The 26,768-nt window shown below is 60.9% G+C and overlaps 1 protein-coding gene across 2 annotated transcripts in view; it reads right to left on the reverse strand.

Moving 5' to 3' along the window:
- Window positions 1–26,768, reverse strand: part of LOC136632075 (uncharacterized) — a 142,189-nt gene that overhangs the window by 56,225 nt on the left and 59,196 nt on the right. The window contains exon 1 of one of the 2 annotated variants that reach the window (XM_066606684.1): window positions 12,988–13,155. The exons of the other annotated variant lie outside the window; for it this stretch is intronic. The gene's annotated coding sequence lies outside the window, so the exon portion shown is untranslated. Of the gene's footprint in view, window positions 1–12,987; window positions 13,156–26,768 lie in introns of those variants that run through there. 2 annotated transcript variants of the gene reach the window in all.

Here is a 26,768-nt window from a genome sequence, read left to right on the forward strand (position 1 = left end):
TGGTAGGGCGGGTAGCCTGAAGCCGGGGCCTGAGGGTGGTAGGGCGGGTAGCCTGAAGCCGGGGCCTGAGGGTGGTAGGGCGGGTAGCCTGAAGCCGGGGCCTGAGGGTGGTAGGGCGGGTAGCCTGAAGCCGGGGCCTGAGGGTGGTAGGGCGGGTAGCCTGAAGCCGGGGCCTGAGGGTGGTAGGGCGGGTAGCCTGAAGCCGGGGCCTGAGGGTGGTAGGGCGGGTAGCCTGAAGTCGGGGCCTGAGGGTGGTAGGACAGGTTACCTGAAGCTGGGGCCTGAGGGTGGTAGGGCAGGTAGCCTGAAGCCGGGGCCTGAGGGTGGTAGGGCAGGTAGCCTGAAGCCGGGGCCTGAGGGTGGTAGGGCAGGTAGCCTGAAGCCGGGGCCTGAGGGTGGTAGGGCAGGTAGCCTGAAGCCGGGGCCTGAGGGTGGTAGGGCAGGTAGCCTGAAGCCGGGGCCTGAGGGTGGTAGGGCTGGTAGCCTGAAGCCGGGGCCTGAGGGTGGTAGAGCAGGTGGCCTGAAGCCGGGGCCTGAGGGTGGTAGGGCAGGTAGCCTGAAGCCGGGGCCTTAGGGTGGTAGGGCAGGTAGCCTGAAGCCGGGGCCTGAGGGTGGTAGGGCAGGTGGCCTGAAGCCGGGGCCTGAGGGTGGTAGGGCAGGTAGCCTGAAGCCGGGGCCTGAGGGTGGTAGGGCAGGTAGCCTGAAGCCGGGGCCTGAGGGTGGTAGGGCAGGTAGCCTGAAGCCAGGGCCTGAGGGTGGTAGGGCAGGTGGCCTGAAGCCGGGGCCTGAGGGTGGTAGGGCAGGTAGCCTGAAGCCGGGGCCTGAGGGTGGTAGGGCGGTAGGGCGGGTAGCCTGAAGCCGGGGCCTGAGGGTGAGGGTGGTAGGGCGGGTAGCCTGAAGCCGGGGCCTGAGGGGTGAGGGTGGTAGGGCGGGTAGCCTGAAGCCGGGGCCTGAGGGTGAGGGTGGTAGGGCGGGTAGCCTGAAGCCGGGGCCTGAGGGTGAGGGTGGTAGGGCGGGTAGCCTGAAGCCGGAGGGAGGGAGCCTGAGGGGCTGAGGGTGTAGGGCGGGTAGCCTGAAGCCGGGGCCTGAGGGTGGTAGGGCGGGTAGCCTGAAGCCGGGGCCTGAGGGTGGTAGGGCGGGTAGCCTGAAGCCGGGGCCTGAGGGTGGTAGGGCGGGTAGCCTGAAGCCGGGGCCTGAGGGTGGTAGGGCGGGTAGCCTGAAGCCGGGGCCTGAGGGTGGTAGGGCGGGTAGCCTGAAGTCGGGGCCTGAGGGTGGTAGGGCGGGTAGCCTGAAGTCGGGGCCTGAGGGTGGTAGGGCGGGTAGCCTGAAGTCGGGGCCTGAGGGTGGTAGGGCAGGTAGCCTGAAGCCGGGGCCTGAGGGTGGTAGGGCAGGTAGCCTGAAGCCGGGGCCTGAGGGTGGTAGGGCAGGTAGCCTGAAGCCGGGGCCTGAGGGTGGTAGGGCAGGTAGCCTGAAGCTGGGGCCTGAGGGTGGTAGGGCAGGTAGCCTGAAGCCGGGGCCTGAGGGTGGTAGGGCAGGTAGCCTGAAGCCGGGGCCTGAGGGTGGTAGGGCAGGTAGCCTGAAGCCGGGGCCTGAGGGTGGTAGGGCAAGTAGCCTGAAGCCGGGGCCTGAGGGTGGTAGGGCAGGAGGTCAGGAGGTCCCCGGCTGCCTAGCAACCGCACAGCGTCCCGTGATCTCATCGTGGGACGCTGTACGGGCCCCCTGAACGTCGCGTGTAGGCTGTTCTTACAGCGGGCACCCAGCGGCAGCAGTTCCGACGAGCCGCGCCACTCGTCAGAACTGTTAACACTTTAAATACCGCTGTCAGAGCGGTATTTAAAGTGTTAACAGTTTCGACAAGCGACGCAGCTCGTCGGAACTGCTGCCGCTCGATGCCCGCTGTAAGAACAGCCTGCACCCGACGTTGTATGGAGCGGGATCTACCCGCGATCCCGCTCCATATAACCATTTGTTCGACTTGCGAACAAAATGGACTTGCGAACAGGCTCCTGGAACGGAACCTGTTCGCAAGTCGGGGACCAACTGTAATTACATACATCTCAAGAGCAATATGCAGCAGGACAGATTGGATCCAGGGTGATAGCCGATCGCCACATTTGGGGTCAGGAAGGAATTTTTTGCCCCCCTGAGGTAGAACTCTCCGGGGAGTTTTTTCGCCTTCCTCTGGATCTTTGGGTCTGGCGGCTCTCATCTTAGGACATCGGTGGACTGGTCAGAAGGACCGCAGCAAGTTCTGTGGTCTCCACCCGTTCTAACCTGACAGTCACTGTGATCATTGTGTCATTTATTAAATGGCCGATAATATTTAATTACAATGTTGCTTATTGCTATTCTAATAAAACAGAATTCTATAATCTACATCATGGTGTTTGTCTTTTGTCCGATTTCTCCTTACACGGCGACCATGATGGGAGTGATCGCTGCAGCCCAATGTTCTAGAAGTAGTCTTATCCTACATATAGTATAGTGTATCATCTCCCAAAGACTGCAGCTGCTGCAGGGCAGGAACTATAGGGGCTCCATATAGAGATCTGAGAACCTATAACTCCACCTACCGCAATGTCATCATGTCAGCTCCTATGGTATCTCCAGTTACAAGTGTCATGGGGTTCAGACTCTGATGGGGGCGCTAACATTGTCTGTGTCCTCGCATCTACACAACAGACTACATGGAAGAGACAACACTGCGACAAGAAGAGCAACTGAGTACAGAAGACACAGGGGGTCTCGACTAACAAATAGGAGACTGACTAAAGAGCCTTTAGTCCTTTGCAGGGGTGCAACAAGTAGTCATGGTGACCCAATAAAACATGGAAGGGAGCGCCACTGAGCAAGGACCGGTATTAGAAAGAAATGGCCGCATTTACTAAGGATGCTTTTACACAGAATGATTATGGTTTAGTGTAAACACGGCCGACGACTGGAAAATAAATGATAATTCATTCGCTTATCGTTCATTGTATGCAACCATAAAAATCATCCTGGCACGTTTGCTAGACATTCGGTTTGAACAGCGCTTATTTCGCCGTTCTCATTCACTGTTGCAGCGAACCGAATGACTGAACAATCCTGGTAAAAAAACAAAACAAAACAACATTTAGTTTGTGTTCTAATTGACCCCCCAAGTTAACGAGAAACTGTAAAAGTACCCGAAGACGGGTATATTTTATGCCATTCTACAGTAAGAGGCTAGTCTCTTCCATGTACGCCACTGAGCGGGATCCTTTCTCCTGAGACACGGACAGCCACATCCTCTGCTGTTCTGTACAGCCGGCCCTGCCAGTCCTTCTGCAACTGTGCCAGCAGTAGTCAGCAAGTAGGACAAGCAGGGGCGACAGTGCAGCAAATACTTAAAAGGGATTTTCCAGGCAAATACGATTATTAATAAGCTTTCCTCAGGCTAGGTCATAAAACAGCTGATTGTATGGGGTCAGCACCACAATACACAGAGTTTAGAGCGTTAGCAGATGGCACCGACCCTGTGTAGTGGCCAGAGCGGGTAATTGCTGCTGCAGGTGTCACAGATTTTTTTTATATTAAAATTCTCTTTATTAAAGTTTTAAATTTTCTAACAACTTAAAGGAGATGTCCCGCGCCGAAACGGGTTTTTTTTTTTTTAAACCCCCCCCCCCCCGTTCGGCGCGAGACAACCCCGATGCAGGGGTTAAAAAAACCACCCGCACAGCGCTTACCTGAATCCCGGCGGTCCGGTGACTTCAATACTTACCGCTGAAGATGGCCGCCGGGATCTTCTACCTTCGTGGACCGCAGCTCTTCTGTGCGGTCCACTGCCGATTCCAGCCTCCTGATTGGCTGGAATCGGCACGTGACGGGGCGGAGCTACACGGAGCCGCTCTCTGGCACGAGCGGCTCCATAGAAGAAAGCAGAAGACCCGGACTGCGCAAGCGCGGCTAATTTGGCCATCGGAGGCCAAAAATTAGTCGGCTCCATGGAGACGAGGACGCTAGCAACGGAGCAGGTAAGTATAAAACTTTTTATAACTTCTGTATGGCTCATAATTAATGCACAATGTACATTACAAAGTGCATTATTATGGCCATACAGAAGTGTATAGACCCACTTGCTGCCTCGGGACAACCCCTTTAATCAACTCTATGTCACTAATTTTAATGAGACCCCAGCCTGCAATTACCAGTGCCGCCCACTACATAGGGATTGGAGCGATCTGCTTCCGCTCTGTACCCCTGTGTGCTGTGGCACTGACAGCGGGCACCAGAAAAGTTGATCACTCCTGATCCCGACCAGTGGACCCCAGACAATCACTACTGATGACTTAGGCTGTCATCAGTACAATAACATTTGCCTGGAAAAACACTTTAAAAGGTGTAACTAGGTGTTCAAAAAACTTTTTGATAGTTGGTGGTTTGAGTGCCGAGCCCCCCCCCCCACCGGTCGCTAAAACGAAAAAGCAGAAGTGCTAATTTGACCACTGTAACGGCTCGCTAGCTGAAGTTTGACCCATAGACTTTCTATTGGGCCTACCTCTAGCTAGCGAGCAATGACAGCACTTAGCTGAGCACTTCACCTACGCTGATCTAGTGACCATTGGGGGTCTCAGCACCAGGACCCCCACCAATCAAAACTTTTCGCATGTCCCTATGACATGTCAAAAGTTTTTGAAAGTATAGTTAACTACTTTCCATATAATTACTATCCATCCCGGCAATGATTCTGTACACTGGATCTCTGCAGACGGTATTGGGACCACACAACCATCTTCTGGGGACTACAAATGGGGGCACGGTCACTGCCAACTCTGACCCAAAGTTGTGGGGACAGGCAGCCGGGGGATACATGTTTATACCCACCCACTCGCCGATCCCGCGGTGTCTGTCGGTGAGGTTCGTGTGTGGTCTGACAATGTCCCTTTTCAGATCGCCGTCCTATTATTTACGCCAAGTCTGTAGAATCATTGTACATGGTGCCATGTGCCAGAATGGGGGGGCGGCAGGAATTGTATTTAGAGTGGATGGTGACATCTCAATATCTCTGCTAGGATTGGTGAGAAGAAAGGGGGCGGTGTCAGCGGGACGAAAAAAAGCATAACATTAGAGATGAGCGAGCACCAAAATGCTCGGGTGCTCGTTACTCGAGTCGAACTTTCCGCGATGCTCGAGAGTACGTTTCGAGTAACGAACCCTATTGAAGTCAATGGGCGACTCGAGCATTTTTGTATATGACCGATGCTCGCTTAGGTTTTCACTTGTGAAAATCTGGAAAACCTACGAAAGTGATGGAAACGCCACAGAAACGGATAGGGCAGGGCAACATGCAGGGCTGCATCCCAGGCTCCCAGGTCTCACTATTAAGCCACAATAGCGGCAAGAGTCTGCTCCCCCCCCCTAACAATTTTTATTTCGGACAAACCCTCATTAGCAAGGCACACCTTAGCTAAGCACCACACTACCTGCAACCAAGCACAATCACTGCCTGCGGGACACACCGCTGCCTCTTCTCCTGGGTTACATGCTGCCCAACCCCCCGCACGACCCTGCGTCCACAGCACACACAAAAGTGTCCCTGCGCAGCCTTCAGCTGCCCTCATGCCACACACTCGCTTCATAGCCACACCACCCTCATGTCTATTTCCAAGTGCGTCTGCCATGAAGAGGAACCGGAGGCACACACTGCAGAGGATTGGCAGGGCCAGGCAGCGACCTTCTGTAAAGGGGCGGGGGGGGGGGGGGGGCGACCGACAGCCCACAATGCAGTTGAGAATCAATGAGAAATTGATGTTCGATCTTCATTCCAATAAAGTACCAACCTCCGTCAGGAGCTGCAAACGTGGGCATGAGTTACATAGCTATGGGGAATCCATGTGCCCACACAGTATTCATTCTGTCTAGGTGTCGGAAAGCTCAATCGACACCGCAAGGGGAAAGCCATCTGCACTCTGCCCCCTACCCAAGTCAGTCAGTTTCTTTGTGCCAGATAGTTAAATCACCGCAATGGGAAGTCTGTGTGCACCCACAGCATAGGTGGCTCCTAGGCGACCCAAGACATGAACCATGAAGAAATCAGAGTGCCCAAACATGGCAGACTTTCACTGCGCCGAGGACATAGGCCTCTGCACAAACCCTCAGCAATGGAGGGCATGAAGCGGACTTCGATGCTAGTTCAGCTGCGAAGGTCTCTGTAAATCACTTACGTTTTCTTTCACCGCTCCAATGATTGGATTAGCCAGGAAAAAGTTCCACAAGCCCAACCTGGCGCAGTTGCAGTTCCCCCAGGACCTAGGTCTCAGCCAACAACTTCAGCAATCGTAGGCATGAAGCGGACTTCGGCACACCGGGAAAAATAGTGGCCACTGGGGACTGAGTAGCGTAGGACCGCCGCCGCTATCATGTTTTTGAAAGCCTCCATTTCCACAAGCCTCCACCTCATCGTCCAGCGGCTCTTCCTCCGAATCCTCTGTGCGCTCCTCCCTCGGACTTACTGCCCTTACTACTACCTCACTGATAGACAACTGTGTCTCATCATCATCGTCCTCCTCACCCACTGAAATCTCTTGAGACAGTTGCCGGAAGTCCCCAGTCTCATCACCCGGACCCCGGGAACTTTCCAAAGGTTGGGCATCAGTCAAGACAAACTCCTCAGGTGAGAGAGGAAACATTTTTTCCCAATCAAGGCAGGGGCCCGAGAACAGTCCCTGGGAGTCTGTCTGCTCATCAGAATCTATAAGAATATGGCAATTCCCAGCAACAGCACTAAGTATACCCTTACCGGGGTCAGGCCACTAAAATGCACAAGCCAGATAAGAACCAAAAAACCAGAAAGGTTCTAATAAATGTCCACAAAAGCAATGAACTGGCAGCATAGGCGGATATAGAAAGATTCAAAAAGTTGTTTTATTACCCCGTTACATGAGGACCCCGTTACATGCGTCTTCATGTAAAGGGGCAATAAAACAACTTTCTGCATCTTTCTACATCCGCATATGCTGCCAGTTCATTGCTTTTGTGCTCATCAGAATGTGTCATTTTCATGGAGTGAGGAGGCTGGGAGGAAGGAGGAGCAGCAGCCAGAGGATTGAGAGTTGCAGCAGTGGACGGTGTAAAAGACTGGGTGCTCGATACATTGCTGGATGCATTTTCTGCCATCCATGACAGGACCTGCTCACACTGCTCTGTTTGTAATAAAGGTCTACCACGTGGACCCATAAATTGTGATATGAAGCTGGGGACCACAGAAACTTGCCTCTCTCCTAATCCTGCAGCAGCCGGCTGCGATTCACCTGGACCAGGAACTCCGCCTGTGCCCACACCCTCACTTGGATCTCCGCGTCCTCGTCCTCGCCCGCGTCCTCTAGCCCTACCCCTACCCCTCAGCATGGTGGATTACGAATAGAGCAGACACAGACCGGCGTAAGAAATTATGGAATTATTGGCGTACAGTTGGAGGCTGACAGCGGTATTGTAACGCTAACTCCAGGCAGAAACAAAGAATACGGAAGGCTGCAAACAGGCCTAGCAATGCAATACTGATGCACTGCAACTCCCACCAGACACCAAGTAAATTTCAGACGGTCAGAGGTAGCTGTAAGAAGGAGCTTTTATTTTAATTTTCTGTAAAAAGAATACAGGCTATATAGCGTGTACATGACTTTCCCTCTATCAGTGACTGTGGCCGTACGCTGTGTGTGAACTTCACGAAAAACACAGACCGGTGTAAGAAATTATGGAATTATTGGCGTACAGTTGGAGGAAGACAGCGGTATTGTAACGCTAACTTAAGGCAGAACCAAAGAATACGGGAGGCTGCAAAGTGGCCTAGCTGTGCAATACTGATGCACTGCAACTCCCACCAGACACCCAGTAAATTTCAGACGGTCAGAGGTAGCCGTAAGAAGGAGCTTTGTATTAAATTTTTTGGAAAAAGAATACAGGCTATATAGCGTGTATATGACTTTCCCTCTATCAGTGGCCGTACGCTGCGCGTGAAGTTGACGGCAGACACAGACCGGTGTAAAAAATTATGGAATTATTGGCGTACAGTTGGAGGCTGACAGTGGTATTGTAACGCAAACTGCAGGCAGAAAAAAAATTATACGGAAGGCTGCAAAAAGGTCTGGCTCTGCAATACTGATGCACTACAACTCCCAGCAGCAACGCAGTAAAATGCACATGGTCACAGGTAGCCCTAAGAAGGACCGTTGGGGTTCTTGTAGACAGGATCCTACACTACCACTGTCTCTATCTCAGCAGCACTTTCCCTATACTCTGTATAATTGACTGCAGACTGAGAACGCTATAGCTTTAATAGCCTGCACAGCCCGAGATGAAAAAAAAAATTTTTGGTGCAAAACTGCTCTCAGCAGCCACAACAGTAATGCACACAGTCAGATGTGGCCCTAAGAAGGACCATTGGGGTTCTTGAAGACAGGAACTAACACTTTCCCTATAGCAGCAGCAGCACTGTCCCTGATCTCTCTCAGTGTGTGTCTGAGGCGAGCCCTGGACGGGACCGCTTTAAGTACTCGGTCACTTGATCTCGCCAGCCACTCATTGCAGGGGGGTGGGATAGGGCTGGAACGTCACAGGAGGAAGTTGTAATGCCTTCTCTGCATTTCTATTGGCCAGAAAATGGCGCTAAACATGCAGGGAAGGAAATGGAATTGACTCGAGTACCGCGTGGTGCTCGTCTCGAGTAACGAGCATCAAGCATCAAGCATCCCTAATACTCGAACGAGCATGAAGCTTGGACGAGTATGCTCGCTCATCTCTACATAACAAAATTTAAATATATGAAAAAAAAACTGTAAAAAAACTTCCCATTGCCTTCTATAAGGACATGTTCATACGGGGCGGATTTGCTGTGGAATGTCCGTAGCAGATCCGCAGCTGAAGTCTTTAGCACATCCCGCACAGATGTGAATTGCCGCAGGGGTTTCGTACTTTTTGGTCTCTAAGATGGTCATTTATACGGAACGATTATTGCTCAGAATTTTTTCAAACCAATTAAATTGAGCGATCATCGTCCCGAGTAAATACAAAAAAATGTTTACTATTCTTTTACTTCTCATTAATCACTGTCTTTCAGCATAAAAAGCATTGCTGGATCGGGAGATTCTCACCAACTCAGCGCTTCACATAGAATGATATTAGATTGTAAGCTCTTCGGATCAGTACATGTACAAGTTAAAAAAATCTTAAGAAAAAAAACATCATCCATCTAACACCGCTAGGTGTTTCAAGTCACTCAGCTCTTCAAACAGCACGAGCAGAGCTCCTCTCAAGCCCCATACATTCTCTCTCAATATTACCGCAGAGTCACACTCCTACAGCCTCAATTATCCTCCCCGCTTAATATCTGTTCAACATGGAGTACCCGAGCCAAGGGCAGCACTGCAGCCGAAAAACTTAAAGAATTCTCCCGGACAGAGACACCTGAACATACACCACGGCCTTCGCGTACCACCCAGGCGAGGGAGAGCGAGACAGACCCGGGGCAGACCCCAGAACCCACTATGCGGCAACTTCTTGAAGCTATCAATAACTGCAAATCCTCCCTCACGGGCAAAATAGACGAAATTAAAGCAGACGTTTTCCTGCTGAGACAGGACTTACAAAATATGCGAGGCAGAATGAGCGAGATGGAAGACCGCGTTTCTAATATTGAAGACTCCCTGAGACCACTCCCGGCAGCAATACACAAAGCTACTAAACAGTTAGAACTCTGCCAATCCAAGATGGACGACTTAGAAAATCGCCTCCGTCGTAACAACCTACGGATAATTGGCTTGCCGGAACGAGCAGAAGGCTCCCAACTGGAGACTTTCACGGAGAACTGGCTAAAATCTATACTGGGGAACGACATCTTCTCAGCCTCCTTTACCGTGGAGAGAGCCCATCGTGTCCCAGACAAACCCCCGCCCCCGGAGCCCCCCCCCCCCCGCGCCCCTTCCTGGCAAGGATTCTGAACTGCAGAGACCGTGACATTGCACTGCGTCAAGCCAGACTTAAAGGCCCACTTAAATACAACAATTCGCTGATCTCCATTTTTCCTGATTTTTCCGCGGATTTACAAAAGCAGAGAACCACCTTTATAGAGGTCAAGAAAAAATTCAAGGACAGAAACATCCCTTACTCCATGGCCTACCCTGCCCGCCTGCGCATCGTAGCGGACGGGAAAGTCCTCTTCATGCAATCACCAGCCGAAGCCATGGAATGGCTCCATATGCATCCCATACCATCCGCAGACGCTGGATCCTAAATATGTCGTAGCTATATTCTAAACCTTATTTATAATGTTATTCTATACTTCCCCTGGCCTACTGGGAACAATGTGCAATTAATATTCAATAACTCCCTTATTGGGACCTTAGCGCATAATAAATAAGACGCAAAACTCATTAGTCTCAGTCGATGTCACCACTTCCCTTAAGGCCATAGGAATTTCCCCTACTGGTAACAACCGTTACTCTCTCGTTAGAGCGTAACTTAAAGGTTTTTCTCTTGACATTCCCGTTATAATAGTTAAACGGAATGTCACATGTTAAATATTTGTGTGATTACAGTTCCGTTTTTGTTAAATTCCCGGAGAGTCCGCGCTGGTGCTATTATTCCATTATTACACGCAAAATGCCGCCGCTCTTAAATGCCCTATTTGCGAATTACCGATTTATACCACTTAAATGGCGTTAACATGTTTTAGTTGGAATGTGAGAGGTCTGGGCACCACCGTCAAGCGCAGGGCTGTGTTCTCATACATTAAACAATTTAACCCTCACATTGTATGTTTGCAGGAAACTCATCTCACTATAGAAAAAGCCGAACTACTCAAAAAACCTTGGGTCCAATGGGTAAGCCACTCCTTCCACACCTCCTCCTCCAGGGGAGTTTCACTCCTTATCCACAAAGCAGTAAGATGGAACCCAATTAGCACCCGTAGAGACCCTGAAGGGAGATTCACTTTCGTATATGCCGAAATAGATTCTAAGCCCTATATCATCTTATGTATATATAACCCACCCCATAACAACCAATATCCCGTACAAGCGGCCATAGCATTCGCCCACCAATACCCCCTGGCAAGTGTCATCTGCATGGGGGACTTTAACCAAGTAATGGATTCAAATATAGATAGGTTCCATACACCTTCCACAGCCTCTACCACTGCTAAATCCCCCCTGCAACAGCTAACTGATAGTGTGGGATGGGTAGATTTATGGCGCATCAGTCACCCCACTGCCCAGGAATACACCTACCACTCCCAGGGACATAACACCCTGTCCAGAATTGATTATATATTCGGCTCCCCATCTCTAGCAATTTACCTCTCCAATATAACACACTGCCCGCGAGGCATCTCGGATCACTGCCCGATACTATTAACCTTAAAATTCCCCCAATATAAGATCATCCCCAACTGGAAAATACATCCATTCTGGCTTAAACTTATCGATACCGACGACCAAACACCCGCCCACATATTAACCTTTCTGGACGTCCACAACAACAACACCCACTATGCCCTGAAATGGGATACCCTCAAAGCTTACCTCAGGGGCTGTCTCAAATCCGCCATCACTCACATTAAAAAATCCACATCCCAGTCCGACCGCGACATCGAGGCACGGGCTGTGGAGGCGGAAAAACTTTACATTTCTGACCCTACAGACTCCAACAAGGTGGCATGGCTCGGCATGTCCCGCCTGCATAAAATTCAAATCCACGAAAAAACCAAACGTAAATTATTCTTCACCAAACAATATTACTTTGAACTGGGGAACCAATCCAGCCACCTTCTGGCTAACCTCATCAGACGGGAGGGCCAGTCCAATACTATCCTTAAAATCCAAAATACACAAGGCGAGACGCTCACCGACGCCCAGTCCATCACAGAACGATTTTGAGAATTCTATGCCAATCTCTATAGCTCCTCTACTAACAAATCCACTACAGACACCCTCAGCTACCTCCAAGATCTGGTATTCCCAACACTCGAGGCCGAACAAATAGCGCTTCCAGAGGCCCCTATTTCCCTAGAAGAAATTCAACAAACCATCCAAGATATGGCACTGAACAAATCCCCGGGCCCAGATGGCCTCCCCATTGAAGTATACCAAAAATATAGTGAACATCTTACCCCACTACTGCACGAAACACTACTCCAGGCCCAACTAGGCAACTCCCTTCCCCCCTCATTTTATAAAGCCACCATAATCGTTTTACTAAAGCCCAACAAAAACCCGCTAGACTGTAGCTCCTATCGACCCATTTCGCTAGTCAACGCAGACTACAAAATTCTAACCAAAGTCCTGGCAACTAGACTAAACCAAGTCATTCTCTCTATTATACATCCAGACCAAACTGGCTTTATGCCAGGGAAGTCTACAACGATTAATATACGAAAAGTCCAGACCGCCATTCAGATTGGTACCAAATTTAACATGCCCTGGGCCCTCGCATCACTGGACATGATGAAAGCCTTCGACTCCCTGGAGTGGAGCTTTCTGGAGGCCTGCCTTCACCGATTCGGTTTCGGTCCCCAGTTCATACACTGGATCAAGATAATATATAAATCCCCAAGCGCCAACGTAAATGTAAACGGTATTCCATCGGCCGACTTCTCACTGACCAGGGGCACGCGTCAGGGCTGCCCACTATCCCCGGCTTTATTCGCCATAGCCATAGAGGCTCTGGCGATTCGCTTGAGATCCACTTCGGCCGTAACCGGAATCAGGTGGGGGGGCCTGGAGAGTAAGGTGAGCCTTTATGCGGATGACACGATCCTTTTCCTATCAAATCCAGAAACCTCCTTCCCCAGGCCTTATACCACATTGACAAATTTGCCCAGTATTCAGGCCTACAAGTTAAAGGAGTTGTCCGGCCACACAGGGTAAAAATTTTTATAATGCTGCTGCTTCCCTTTCAGTAAGGATAGTAACAGACAGCATACAGGGGCTCAAACCGGCCAGCAGATCAGCTGCAATGTCAGTTTATTACCTTAGACTGATCTTCTCTGCAGTTTTCAAAGATGGCGCCTCTGTGCTGCCTTCTCACATGCCCTGCGCCCCCCCCTCTTCTGTGTGCGCGCTCCCGATGGTAGTAAGACATGAAAAGGCAGGATTTCCCTCAGCTCACGTCCTAGCCCCGCCCACGACACGCCCACCTCTATTGAACTGCTCTACAGTCTCTCCCCGCCCAGGCCCCGCCCCCTGCTAAAGTAAAGTAAAACATTTCCCCACACACACATGCCCTCATAGTGCCCCTCTCACAATGACCCCCCCCCCACACTTCTGTCAGCCGGGTCAATGCACATACACATCACTGCACCCCCCCACTTCCCCTGCACACATCCATCCATCCATCCATCCATCGATCTCTCCCACTCCACCCCCCCCCTTCCCCCGGGACTTCTGTCAGCCGGTCCGTGCACATACACACACATCACTGCACCCCCCCCCCTTCCCCTGCACACATCCATCCATCCATCCATCGATCTTTCCCACTCCACACCCCCCCCCTTCCCCCGGGACTTCTGTCAGCCGGTCCGTGCACACCACACACACATCACTGCACCCCATACCCCCCCCGCCTTCCCCTGCACACATCCATCCATCCATCCATCCATCCATCGATCTTTCCCACTCCACACCCCCCCCTTCCCCCGGGACTTCTGTCAGCCGGTCCGTGCACATACACACACATCACTGCACCCCCCCCCCCCCCCCCCGTGCACACATCCATCCATCCATCTCTCCAACATTTCTCCCCTTCTCCCCTACTCCCCTTCTCCCCTTTCACATACTTTTAAAGTCCCGACGGTGTCTTCTTGGCTCTTGTCCAAGCAGCAGCGGCAGGCAGTCACTCACTCCGCTCTGGTATATGAAACCAGGAAGTGAGTGTACTGCGCATGCGCCGACCGGCGGCGCGCGTCCCCTGCGATCATGAGGTAAAGAGCGCGGTCCCGGCAGAAGAAAGAAGGACTGCGCATGCGCGGAAGGGAAGAGGAGCATTCCAGCGCCGACGAGAGCTGCTGCCGGCCCGACAAGAAATGCAGAAGATTTCTTGTCGTAACCTGGGACGACCGAGGGTCAACACAGGGGGGGGGCACCCCTAAAGGTAAGTCCAAAACTTCTGTTTGCTTCATTTTCCATGCACAATGTATATTACAAAGTGCATGGAAATGGGCAAACAGAAGTAATGAGACCTGATGTTTCTGGCCGGACAACCCCTTTAACTGGTCCAAATCCACGATCCTATACATGGACCATAACCCTGTGATAGATCCCTCAGTAGCTAGATATGGCCTGGCGGTGGTATCAACGTTCAAATACCTTGGGATAAACATAACCCGAAACCACAACAAAGCCCTGGAAGAAAACATTAATCCTCTATTTGAAACCATAAGACACAAACTTAAACAATGGTCCAGGTTGCCCCTATCAGTTGCAGGATGCATAAACCTAGTCAAAATGGCTATACAACCGAAATGCCTATATATTTTACAGCACATGCCTACGATCGTCCCCAAACGGTATTTCCAATCCCTAAACTTCCACATCTCCTCATTTATATGGGGCTCATCGAGACCCAAACTAAGTTTAATGTCACTACAGAGACCCAAGAACCAGGCTGGTATGTCCCTCCCAGACCTCAGACTATATTATCCAGCTGGCCAGCTTCGCAATATACGTCCGTGGTTCCAAAACACAGGAAAACCCACCACAGACCAATACCTTGAACATCAAGTGAAAGGCAACAATCTGTTGGTGTATTTGGAGTTTCCCGAATGTTCAAATCCCTCCGATTTATTACCACTCCACAGATTGGCGCTGAGTGTGTGGAGAGAGACAAAATCTATCCAGAGATTTGATGATACGGTATCCGATCTCCCTCTCTGGAATAACCCAGGCCTGACGGCTCTGCAGTCAGTCCCAGACCCCCAATACTGGAGGAGTCTGGGGGTCATCTCGCTGAGAGATGTATACATGGACGGTATACTCCCCACATTCACTCAGCTACGCGACTCAGTACAATCCCCACACCTCCAGCTGTTCAGATTTTTTCAACTTAGGCACGCACTGACCACCCAGTTCCCCCCCAACTCTACTCAGATATCCAATTTCCCTACCATCGGAATCCTTACATCCCAAGGACCCAAGGGCTTGATTTCGGCACTCTATACACATTTGCTCTCAGCCAAAGTAAACCACAACCCACTTCCAGTCTTTAATAAATGGACGCTCTCTATCCCATCCCTCACAACTGACGATTGGACAGACATCATGGAATCCCACCTGTCTGTCTCTCCTGCCGTGAATAATAAACTGATCCAACTTTATATAATCCATCAAGCTTATCTCACCCCTAACCGACTACACAAAATGGGCAACGTCCCATCAAACTCATGCCACAGATGCCACCAACCTGGGGCGAACTTTTGGCACTTAATCTGGGACTGTCCACCAGTAAACAATTTCTGGTCTGACATTACAGCCTTTACAAACTCACTTTTACTACCCCCATTTACTATATCAATGGATCCCAAAGTAATTCTATTTGGTCTACTGCCGGAAGATCAATGGCCCAAATATACACGCATCTTCCTCAGGAAAATACTGTTCCTGGCCCGCAAAGTGGTGGTACTGCACTGGATGGCTGCAGACCCACCCCTACTAACACAATGGATAAAACTAATAAATGATGTCACTCCATATGAAAAAATTATCTATAAGAACAGAGGATGCCCGGGTAGGTTTCAGGAGATCTGGGGCCTCTGGCTCATCAACCGACAAACTTTATCAGCAACCTGAGCTTTATCCGGGCTTCCACCCTTCCTCTCCCCCCTCTATACTTCGCATCTCTCTCATCCCTCCCTACATTCCATTCGTACCCCTAATGTACCCCCCATTTTTCCGCCAGGCACTGAGCGGCTGCCCGGCGCGGGCTCTCCGGTACTCCCTCCCCCCTATATTGTTATTCAACTGTTCAACATGAAACTAAGCAAAACAAAACAAAAAGCAATGTCTTTTCTTTTTTTTATTGACCAGTTTATATAGGTACAGATCAGTGTTAAATGTACTTGTACGCATAAATATTATTTGCATAGAAACACTCAATGCCATGTATAATACTTCTTTCTAAGCAAGTATGCTCTGTACCATGATTTTGTATTCTGTTAAATAAAACAAAGTTAAAAAAAGAAAAAAAACAACAGCAGAAAGTATGATGACATCACAATTAACATGATGTCACAGGGCTTATGACATCATAATTGGAACAGAATGTGAAAGTTCTAAACCGGAACCATCTTGTGTCAGTTCAGCAGGACAGCCTGACGAGGACGGGTCCAGGTAAGTAGCTCCTCACTTAGCGCTGAGGCCTTGTTCACACATCGTGTAGCCGGGGGGCGAGTGGTGAAGTTCAGAACTGCACCATTTTAGCCCCCCAAAATCTCAGCACAGACGCCTCTTTGACGTGTTACTTGCTGTGATTATCAGGACAAAACATTAAAAAGAAATATTTTAAACAACTGATCTTTGACCTGATCTTATGGAGAATGTGCGCATCTGAGCGCCGTTCATTTTACCTCTCCAAAAAGAACAAAATATGCCATGTGTGAACCCGGACTCAAAGGGCTTTCCTCTAAAGCTATAGCAGAGAGACGGGGAACAGTAAAAAAGGAAGGTCGCCTGTAGCCTGGGGCCTGAGGGTGGTGGGGCGGGTCGCCTGTAGCCCGGGGCATGAGGGTGGTGGGGCGGGTCGCCTGTAGCCCGGGGCCTGAGGGTGGTGGGGCGGGTCGCCTGTAGCCCGGGAACTGAGGGTGGTGGGGCGGGTCGCCTGTAGCCCGGGAACTGAGGGTGGTGGGGCGGGTCGCCTGTAGCCCGGGGCCTGAGGGTGGTGGGGCGGGTCGCCTGTAGCCCGGGGCCTGAGGGTGGTGGGGCGGGTCGCCCGTAGCCCGGGGCCTGAGGGTGGTGGGGCGGGTCGCCCGTAGCCCGGGGCCTGAGGGTGGTGGGGCGGGTCGCCCGTAGCCCGGGGCCTGAGGGTGGTGGGGCGGGTCGCCCGTAGCCCGGGGCCTGAGGGTGGTGGGGCGGGTCGCCCGTAGCCCGGGGCCTGAGGGTGGTGGGGCGGGTCGCCCGTAGCCCGGGGCCTGAGGGTGGTGGGGCGGGTCGCCTGTAGCCCGGGGCCTGAGGGTGGTGGGGCGGGTCGCCTGTAGCCCGGGGCCTGAGGGTGGTGGGGCGGGTCGCCTCAAGCCGGGGCCTGAGGGTGGTGGGGCGGGTCGCCTCAAGCCGGGGCCTGAGGGTGGTGGGGCGGGTCGCCTCAAGCCGGGGCCTGAGGGTGGTGGGGCGGGTCGCCTCAAGCCGGGGCCTGAGGGTGGTGGGGCGGGTCGCCTCAAGCCGGGGCCTGAGGGTGGTGGGGCGGGTCGCCTGTAGCCCGGGGCCTGAGGGTGGTGGGGCAGGTCGCCTGTAGCCCGGGGCCTGAGGGTGGTGGGGCGGGTCGCCTCAAGCCGGGGCCTGAGGGTGGTGGGGCGGGTCGCCTGTAGCCCGGGGCCTGAGGGTGGTGGGGCGGGTCGCCTGTAGCCCGGGGCCTGAGGGTGGTGGGGTGGGTCGCCTGTAGCCCGGGGCCTGAGGGTGGTGGGGCGGGTCGCCTCAAGCCGGGGCCTGAGGGTGGTGGGGCGGGTCGCCTCAAGCCGGGGCCTGAGGGTGGTGGGGCGGGTCGCCTCAAGCCGGGGCCTGAGGGTGGTGGGGCGGGTCGCCTGTAGCCCGGGGCCTGAGGGTGGTGGGGCGGGTCGCCTGTAGCCCGGGGCCTGAGGGTGGTGGGGGGGGGTCGCCTGTAGCCCGGGGCCTGAGGGTGGTGGGGCGGGTCGCCTGTAGCCCGGGGCCTGAGGGTGGTGGGGCGGGTCGCCTGTAGCCTGGGGCCTGAGGATGGTGGGGCGGGTCGCCTGTAGCCCGGGGCCTGAGGGTGGTGGGGCGGGTCACCTGTAGCCCGGGGCCTGAGGGTGGTGGGGCGGGTCGCCTCAAGCCGGGGCCTGAGGGTGGTGGGGCGGGTCGCCTCAAGCCGGGGCCTGAGGGTGGTGGGGCGGGTCGCCTCAAGCCGGGGCCTGAGGGTGGTGGGGCGGGTCGCCTGTAGCCCGGGGCCTGAGGGTGGTGGGGCTGGTCGCCTGTAGCCCGGGGCCTGAGGGTGGTGGGGCGGGTGGCCTGTAGCCCGGGGCCTGAGGGTGGTGGGGCGGGTCGCCTGCAGCCCGGGGCCTGAGGGTGGTGGGGCGGGTCGCCTGCAGCCCGGGGCCTGAGGGTGGTGGGGCGGGTGCCTCAAGCCAGGGCCTGAGGGTGGTGGGGCGGGTCGCCTGTAGCCAGGGGCCTGAGGGTGGTGGGGCGGGTCGCCTGTAGCCCGGGGCCTGAGGGTGGTGGGGCGGGTCGCCTGTAGCCCGGGGCCTGAGGGTGGTGGGGCGGGTCGCCTGTAGCCCGGGGCCTGAGGGTGGTGGGGCGGGTCGCCTCAAGCCGGGGCCTGAGGGTGGTGGGGCGGGTCGCCTGTAGCCCGGGGCCTGAGGGTGGTGGGGCGGGTCGCCTCAAGCCGCGGCCTGAGGATGGTGGTGCGGGTCGCCTCAAGCCGGGGCCTGAGGGTGGTGGGGCGGGTCGCCTCAAGCCGGGGCCTGAGGGTGGTGGGGCGGGTCGCCTCAAGCCGGGGCCTGAGGGTGGTGGGGCGGGTCGCCTCAAGCCGGGGCCTGAGGGTGGTGGGGCGGGTCGCCTGTAGCCCGGGGCCTGAGGGTGGTGGGGCAGGTCGCCTGTAGCCCGGGGCCTGAGGGTGGTGGGGCGGGTCGCCTCAAGCCGGGGCCTGAGGGTGGTGGGGCGGGTCGCCTGTAGCCCGGGGCCTGAGGGTGGTGGGGCGGGTCGCCTGTAGCCCGGGGCCTGAGGGTGGTGGGGTGGGTCGCCTGTAGCCCGGGGCCTGAGGGTGGTGGGGCGGGTCGCCTCAAGCCGGGGCCTGAGGGTGGTGGGGCGGGTCGCCTCAAGCCGGGGCCTGAGGGTGGTGGGGCGGGTCGCCTCAAGCCGGGGCCTGAGGGTGGTGGGGCGGGTCGCCTGTAGCCCGGGGCCTGAGGGTGGTGGGGCGGGTCGCCTGTAGCCCGGGGCCTGAGGGTGGTGGGGGGGGGTCGCCTGTAGCCCGGGGCCTGAGGGTGGTGGGGCGGGTCGCCTGTAGCCCGGGGCCTGAGGGTGGTGGGGCGGGTCGCCTGTAGCCTGGGGCCTGAGGATGGTGGGGCGGGTCGCGTGTAGCCCGGGGCCTGAGGGTGGTGGGGCGGGTCGCCTCAAGCCGGGGCCTGAGGGTGGTGGGGCGGGTCGCCTGTAACCCGGGGCCTGAGGGTGGTGGGGCGGGTCGCCTCAAGCCGGGGCCTGAGGGTGGTGGGGCGGGTCGCCTCAAGCCGGGGCCTGAGGGTGGTGGGGCGGGTCGCCTCAAGCCGGGGCCTGAGGGTGGTGGGGCGGGTCGCCTCAAGCCGGGGCCTGAGGGTGGTGGGGCGGGTCGCCTCCAGCCGGGGCCTGAGGGTGGTGGTGGGGGGCCGCCTCCAGCCGGGGCCTGAGGGTGGTGGGGCGGGTCGCCTCAAGCCGGGGCCTGAGGGTGGTGGGGCGGGTCGCCTCAAGCCGGGGCCTGAGGGTGGTGGGGCGGGTCGCCTCAAGCCGGGGCCTGAGGGTGGTGGGGCGGGTCGCCTCCAGCCGGGGCCTGAGGGTGGTGGGGCGGGTCGCCTCCAGCCGGGGCCTGAGGGTGGTGGGGCGGGTCGCCTCCAGCCGGGGCCTGAGGGTGGTGGGGCGGGTCGCCTCCAGCCGGGGCCTGAGGGTGGTGGGGCGGGTCGCCTGTAGCCCGGGGCCTGAGGGTGGTGGGGCGGGTCGCCCGTAGCCCGGGGCCTGAGGGTGGTGGGGCGGTTCGCCCGTAGCCCGGGGCCTGAGGGTGGTGGGGCGGGTCGCCCGTAGCCCGGGGCCTGAGGGTGGTGGGGCGGGTCGCCCGTAGCCCGGGGCCTGAGGGTGGTGGGGCGGGTCGCCCGTAGCCCGGGGCCTGAGGGTGGTGGGGCGGGTCGCCCGTAGCCCGGGGCCTGAGGGTGGTGGGGCGGGTCGCCCGTAGCCCGGGGCCTGAGGGTGGTGGGGCGGGTCGCCTGTAGCCCGGGGCCTGAGGGTGGTGGGGCGGGTCGCCTGTAGCCCGGGGCCTGAGGGTGGTGGGGCGGGTCGCCTCAAGCCGGGGCCTGAGGGTGGTGGGGCGGGTCGCCTCAAGCCGGGGCCTGAGGGTGGTGGGGCGGGTCGCCTCAAGCCGGGGCCTGAGGGTGGTGGGGCGGGTCGCCTCAAGCCGGGGCCTGAGGGTGGTGGGGCGGGTCGCCTCAAGCCGGGGCCTGAGGGTGGTGGGGCGAGTCGCCTGTAGCCCGGGGCCTGAGGGTGGTGGGGCAGGTCGCCTGTAGCCCGGGGCCTGAGGGTGGTGGGGCGGGTCGCCTCAAGCCGGGGCCTGAGGGTGGTGGGGCGGGTCGCCTGTAGCCCGGGGCCTGAGGGTGGTGGGGCGGGTCGCCTGTAGCCCGGGGCCTGAGGGTGGTGGGGCGGGTCGCCTGTAGCCCGGGGCCTGAGGGTGGTGGGGCGGGTCGCCTCAAGCCGGGGCCTGAGGGTGGTGGGGCGGGTCGCCTGTAGCCCGGGGCCTGAGGGTGGTGGGGCGGGTCGCCTGTAGCCCGGGGCCTGAGGGTGGTGGGGCGGGTCGCCTGTAGCCCGGGGCCTGAGGGTGGTGGGGCGGGTCGCCTCAAGCCGGGGCCTGAGGGTGGTGGGGCGGGTCGCCTGTAGCCCGGGGCCTGAGGGTGGTGGGGCGGGTCGCCTCAAGCCGCGGCCTGAGGATGGTGGTGCGGGTCGCCTCAAGCCGGGGCCTGAGGGTGGTGGGGCGGGTCGCCTCAAGCCGGGGCCTGAGGGTGGTGGGGCGGGTCGCCTCAAGCCGGGGCCTGAGGGTGGTGGGGCGGGTCGCCTCAAGCCGGGGCCTGAGGGTGGTGGGGCGGGTCGCCTGTAGCCCGGGGCCTGAGGGTGGTGGGGCGGGTCGCCTGTAGCCCGGGGCCTGAGGGTGGTGGGGCGGGTCGCCTGTAGCCCGGGGCCTGAGGGTGGTGGGGCGGGTCGCCTGTAGCCCGGGGCCTGAGGGTGGTGGGGCGGGTCGCCCGTAGCCCGGGGCCTGAGGGTGGTGGGGCGGGTCGCCCGTAGCCCGGGGCCTGAGGGTGGTGGGGCGGGTCGCCCGTAGCCCGGGGCCTGAGGGTGGTGGGGCGGGTCGCCCGTAGCCCGGGGCCTGAGGGTGGTGGGGCGGGTCGCCCGTAGCCCGGGGCCTGAGGGTGGTGGGGCGGGTCGCCCGTAGCCCGGGGCCTGAGGGTGGTGGGGCGGGTCGCCCGTAGCCCGGGGCCTGAGGGTGGTGGGGCGGGTCGCCTGTAGCCCGGGGCCTGAGGGTGGTGGGGCGGGTCGCCTCAAGCCGGGGCCTGAGGGTGGTGGGGCGGGTCGCCTCAAGCCGGGGCCTGAGGGTGGTGGGGCGGGTCGCCTCAAGCCGGGGCCTGAGGGTGGTGGGGCGGGTCGCCTCAAGCCGGGGCCTGAGGGTGGTGGGGCGGGTCGCCTCAAGCCGGGGCCTGAGGGTGGTGGGGCGAGTCGCCTGTAGCCCGGGGCCTGAGGGTGGTGGGGCAGGTCGCCTGTAGCCCGGGGCCTGAGGGTGGTGGGGCGGGTCGCCTCAAGCCGGGGCCTGAGGGTGGTGGGGCGGGTCGCCTGTAGCCCGGGGCCTGAGGGTGGTGGGGCGGGTCGCCTGTAGCCCGGGGCCTGAGGGTGGTGGGGCGGGTCGCCTGTAGCCCGGGGCCTGAGGGTGGTGGGGCGGGTCGCCTCAAGCCGGGGCCTGAGGGTGGTGGGGCGGGTCGCCTCAAGCCGGGGCCTGAGGGTGGTGGGGCGGGTCGCCTCAAGCCGGGGCCTGAGGGTGGTGGGGCGGGTCGCCTGTAGCCCGGGGCCTGAGGGTGGTGGGGCGGGTCGCCTGTAGCCCGGGGCCTGAGGGTGGTGGGGGGGGGGTCGCCTGTAGCCCGGGGCCTGAGGGTGGTGGGGCGGGTCGCCTGTAGCCCGGGGCCTGAGGGTGGTGGGGCGGGTCGCCTGTAGCCCGGGGCCTGAGGGTGGTGGGGCGGGTCGCCTGTAGCCCGGGGCCTGAGGGTGGTGGGGCGGGTCACCTGTAGCCCGGGGCCCGAGGGTGGTGGGGCGGGTCGCCTCAAGCCGGGGCCTGAGGGTGGTGGGGCGGGTCGCCTCAAGCCGGGGCCTGAGGGTGGTGGGGCGGGTCGCCTCAAGCCGGGGCCTGAGGGTGGTGGGGCGGGTCGCCTCAAGCCGGGGCCTGAGGGTGGTGGGGCGGGTCGCCTCAAGCCGGGGCCTGAGGGTGGTGGGGCGGGTCGCCTCAAGCCGGGGCCTGAGGGTGGTGGGGCGGGTCGCCTGTAGCCCGGGGCCTGAGGGTGGTGGGGCGGGTCGCCTCAAGCCGGGGCCTGAGGGTGGTGGGGCGGGTCGCCTCAAGCCGGGGCCTGAGGGTGGTGGGGCGGGTCGCCTCAAGCCGGGGCCTGAGGGTGGTGGGGCGGGTCGCCTCAAGCCGGGGCCTGAGGGTGGTGGGGCGGGTCGCCTCAAGCCGGGGCCTGAGGGTGGTGGGGCGGGTCGCCTCAAGCCGGGGCCTGAGGGTGGTGGGGCGGGTCGCCTCAAGCCGGGGCCTGAGGGTGGTGGGGCGGGTCGCCTGTAGCCCGGGGCCTGAGGGTGGTGGGGCGGGTCGCCTGTAGCCCGGGGCCTGAGGGTGGTGGGGCGGGTCGCCTCAAGCCGGGGCCTGAGGGTGTTGGGGCGGGTCGCCTCAAGCCGGGGCCTGAGGGTGGTGGGGCGGGTCGCCTCAAGCCGGGGCCTGAGGGTGGTGGGGCGGGTCGCCTCAAGCCGGGGCCTGAGGGTGGTGGGGCGGGTCGCCTCAAGCCGGGGCCTGAGGGTGGTGGGGCGGGTCGCCTCAAGCCGGGGCCTGAGGGTGGTGGGGCGGGTCGCCTCAAGCCGGGGCCTGAGGGTGGTGGGGCGGGTCGCCTGTAGCCCGGGGCCTGAGGGTGGTGGGGCGGGTCGCCTGTAGCCCGGGGCCTGAGGGTGGTGGGGCGGGTCGCCTCAAGCCGGGGCCTGAGGGTGGTGGGGCGGGTCGCCTCAAGCCGGGGCCTGAGGGTGGTGGGGCGGGTCGCCTCAAGCCGGGGCCTGAGGGTGGTGGGGCGGGTCGCCTCAAGCCGGGGCCTGAGGGTGGTGGGGCGGGTCGCCTCAAGCCGGGGCCTGAGGGTGGTGGGGCGGGTCGCCTCCAGCCGGGGCCTGAGGGTGGTGGGGCGGGTCGCCTCCAGCCGGGGCCTGAGGGTGGTGGGGCTGGTGGCCTCAAGCCGGGGCCTGAGGGTGGTGGGGCGGGTCGCCTCAAGCCGGGGCCTGAGGGTGGTGGGGCGGGTCGCCTGTAGCCCGGGGCCTGAGGGTGGTGGGGCGGGTCGCCTGTAGCCCGGGGCCTGAGGGTGGTGGGGCGGGTCGCCTCAAGCCGGGGCCTGAGGGTGTTGGGGCGGGTCGCCTCAAGCCGGGGCCTGAGGGTGGTGGGGCGGGTCGCCTCAAGCCGGGGCCTGAGGGTGGTGGGGCGGGTCGCCTCAAGCCGGGGCCTGAGGGTGGTGGGGCGGGTCGCCTCAAGCCGGGGCCTGAGGGTGGTGGGGCGGGTCGCCTCAAGCCGGGGCCTGAGGGTGGTGGGGCGGGTCGCCTGTAGCCCGGGGCCTGAGGGTGGTGGGGCGGGTCGCCTGTAGCCCGGGGCCTGAGGGTGGTGGGGCGGGTCGCCTGTAGCCCGGGGCCTGAGGGTGGTGGGGCGGGTCGCCTCAAGCCGGGGCCTGAGGGTGGTGGGGCGGGTCGCCTCAAGCCGGGGCCTGAGGGTGGTGGGGCGGGTCGCCTCAAGCCGGGGCCTGAGGGTGGTGGGGCGGGTCGCCTCAAGCCGGGGCCTGAGGGTGGTGGGGCGGGTCGCCTCAAGCCGGGGCCTGAGGGTGGTGGGGCGGGTCGCCTCCAGCCGGGGCCTGAGGGTGGTGGGGCGGGTCGCCTCCAGCCGGGGCCTGAGGGTGGTGGGGCTGGTGGCCTCAAGCCGGGGCCTGAGGGTGGTGGGGCGGGTCGCCTCCAGCCGGGGCCTGAGGGTGGTGGGGCGGGTCGCCTCCAGCCGGGGCCTGAGGGTGGTGGGGCGGGTCGCCTCAAGCCGGGGCCTGAGGGTGGTGGGGCGGGTCGCCTCAAGCCGGGGCCTGAGGGTGGTGGGGCGGGTCGCCTCAAGCCGGGGCCTGAGGGTGGTGGGGCGGGTCGCCTCAAGCCGGGGCCTGAGGGTGGTGGGGCGGGTCGCCTCAAGCCGGGGCCTGAGGGTGGTGGGGCGGGTCGCCTCAAGCCGGGGCCTGAGGGTGGTGGGGCGGGTCGCCTCAAGCCGGGGCCTGAGGGTGGTGGGGCGGGTCGCCTCAAGCCGGGGCCTGACGGTGGTGGGGCGGGTCGCCTCAAGCCGGGGCCTGACGGTGGTGGGGCGGGTCGCCTCAAGCCGGGGCCTGACGGTGGTGGGGCGGGTCGCCTCAAGCCGGGGCCTGACGGTGGTGGGGCGGGTCGCCTCAAGCCGGGGCCTGACGGTGGTGGGGCGGGTCGCCTCAAGCCGGGGCCTGACGGTGGTGGGGCGGGTCGCCTCAAGCCGGGGCCTGAGGGTTGTGGGGCGGGTCGCCTGTAGCCCGGGGCCTGAGGGTGGTGGGGTGGGTCGCCTCAAGCCGGGGCCTGAGGGTGGTGGGGCGGGTCGCCTCAAGCCGGGGCCTGAGGGTGGTGGGGCGGGTCGCCTCAAGCCGGGGCCTGAGGGTGGTCGGGCGGGTCGCCTCAAGCCGGGGCCTGAGGGTGGTGGGGCGGGTCGCCTCAAGCCGGGGCCTGAGGGTGGTGGGGCGGGTCGCCTCAAGCCGGGGCCTGAGGGTGGTGGGGCGGGTCGCCTCAAGCCGGGGCCTGAGGGTGGTGGGGCGGGTCGCCTCAAGCCGGGGCCTGAGGGTGGTGGGGCTGGTCGCCTCAAGCCCGGGGCCTGAGGGTGGTGGGGGGGGTCGCCTGTAGCCCGGGGCCTGAGGGTGGTGGGGTGGGTCGCCTCAAGCCGGGGCCTGAGGGTGGTGGGGCGGGTCGCCCGTAGCCCGGGGCCTGAGGGTGGTGGGGCGGGTCGCCCGTAGCCCGGGGCCTGAGGGTGGTGGGGCGGGTCGCCTCCAGCCGGGGCCTGAGGGTGGTGGGGCGGGTCGCCTCAAGCCAGGGCCTGAGGGTGGTGGGGCGGGTCGCCTCAAGCCGGGGCTTGAGGGTGGTGGGGCGGGTCGCCTGTAGCCCGGGGCCTGAGGGTTGTGGGGCGGGTCGCCTGTAGCCCGGGGCCTGAGGGTGGTGGGGCGGGTCGCCTCAAGCCGGGGCCTGAGGGTGGTGGGGCGTGTCGCCTCAAGTCGGGGCCTGAGGGTGGTGGGGCGGGTGGCCTCAAGCCGGGGCCTGAGGGTGGTGGGGCGGGTGGCCTCAAGCCGGGGCCTGAGGGTGGTGGGGCGGGTGGCCTCAAGCCGGGGCCTGAGGGTGGTGGGGCGGGTCGCCTCCAGCCGGGGCCTGAGGGTGGTGGGGCGGGTCGCCTCCAGCCGGGGCCTGAGGGTGGTGGGGCGGGTCGCCTCCAGCCGGGGCCTGAGGGTGGTGGGGCGGGTCGCCTCCAGCCGGGGCCTGAGGGTGGTGGGGCGGGCCGCCTCAAGCCGGGGCCTGAGGGTGGTGGGGCGGGTCGCCTGAAGCCGGGGCCTGAGGGTGGTGGGGCGGGTCGCCTAATGCCGGGGCCTGAGGGTGGTGGGGCGGGTCGCCTGTAGCCCGGGGCCTGAGGGTGGTGGGGCGGGTCGCCTGTAGCCCGGGGCCTGAGGGTGGTGGGGCGGGTCGCCTCAAGCCGGGGCCTGAGGGTGGTGGGGCGGGTCGCCTCAAGCCGGGGCCTGAGGGTGGTGGGGCGGGTCGCCTCAAGCCGGGGCCTGAGGGTGGTGGGGCGGGTCGCCTCAAGCCGGGGCCTGAGGGTGGTGGGGCGGGTCGCCTCAAGCCGGGGCCTGAGGGTGGTGGGGCGGGTCGCCTCAAGCCGGGGCCTGAGGGTGGTGGGGCGGGTCGCCTCAAGCCGGGGCCTGAGGGTGGTGGGGCGGGTCGCCTCAAGCCGGGGCCTGAGGGTGGTGGGGCGGGTCGCCTCAAGCCGGGGCCTGAGGGTGGTGGGGCGGGTCGCCTGTAGCCCGGGGCCAGAGGGTTGTGGGGCGGGTCGCCTGTAGCCCGGGGCCTGAGAGTGGTGGGGCGGGTCGCCTGTAGCCCGGGGCCTGAGGGTGGTGGGGCGGGTCGCCTCAAGCCGGGGCCTGAGGGTGGTGGGGCGGGTCGCCTCAAGCCGGGGCCTGAGGGTGGTGGGGCGGGTAGCCTCAAGCCGGGGCCTGAGGGTGGTGGGGCGGGTCGCCTCAAGCCGGGGCCTGAGGGTGGTGGGGCGGGTCGCCTCAAGCCGGGGCCTGAGGGTGGTGGGGCGGGTCGCCTCAAGCCGGGGCCTGAGGGTGGTGGGGCGGGTCGCCTCAAGCCGGGGCCTGAGGGTGGTGGGGCTGGTCGCCTCAAGCCCGGGGCCTGAGGGTGGTGGGGCTGGTCGCCTGTAGCCCGGGGCCTGAGGGTGGTGGGGCGGGTCGCCTCAAGCCGGGGCCTGAGGGTGGTGGGGCGGGTCGCCCGTAGCCCGGGGCCTGAGGGTGGTGGGGCGGGTCGCCCGTAGCCCGGGGCCTGAGGGTGGTGGGGCGG

The sequence above is a fragment of the Eleutherodactylus coqui genome, chromosome 6 (assembly GCF_035609145.1).
Source record: "Eleutherodactylus coqui strain aEleCoq1 chromosome 6, aEleCoq1.hap1, whole genome shotgun sequence".
Classification (NCBI taxonomy): Eukaryota; Metazoa; Chordata; class Amphibia; order Anura; family Eleutherodactylidae; genus Eleutherodactylus; species Eleutherodactylus coqui.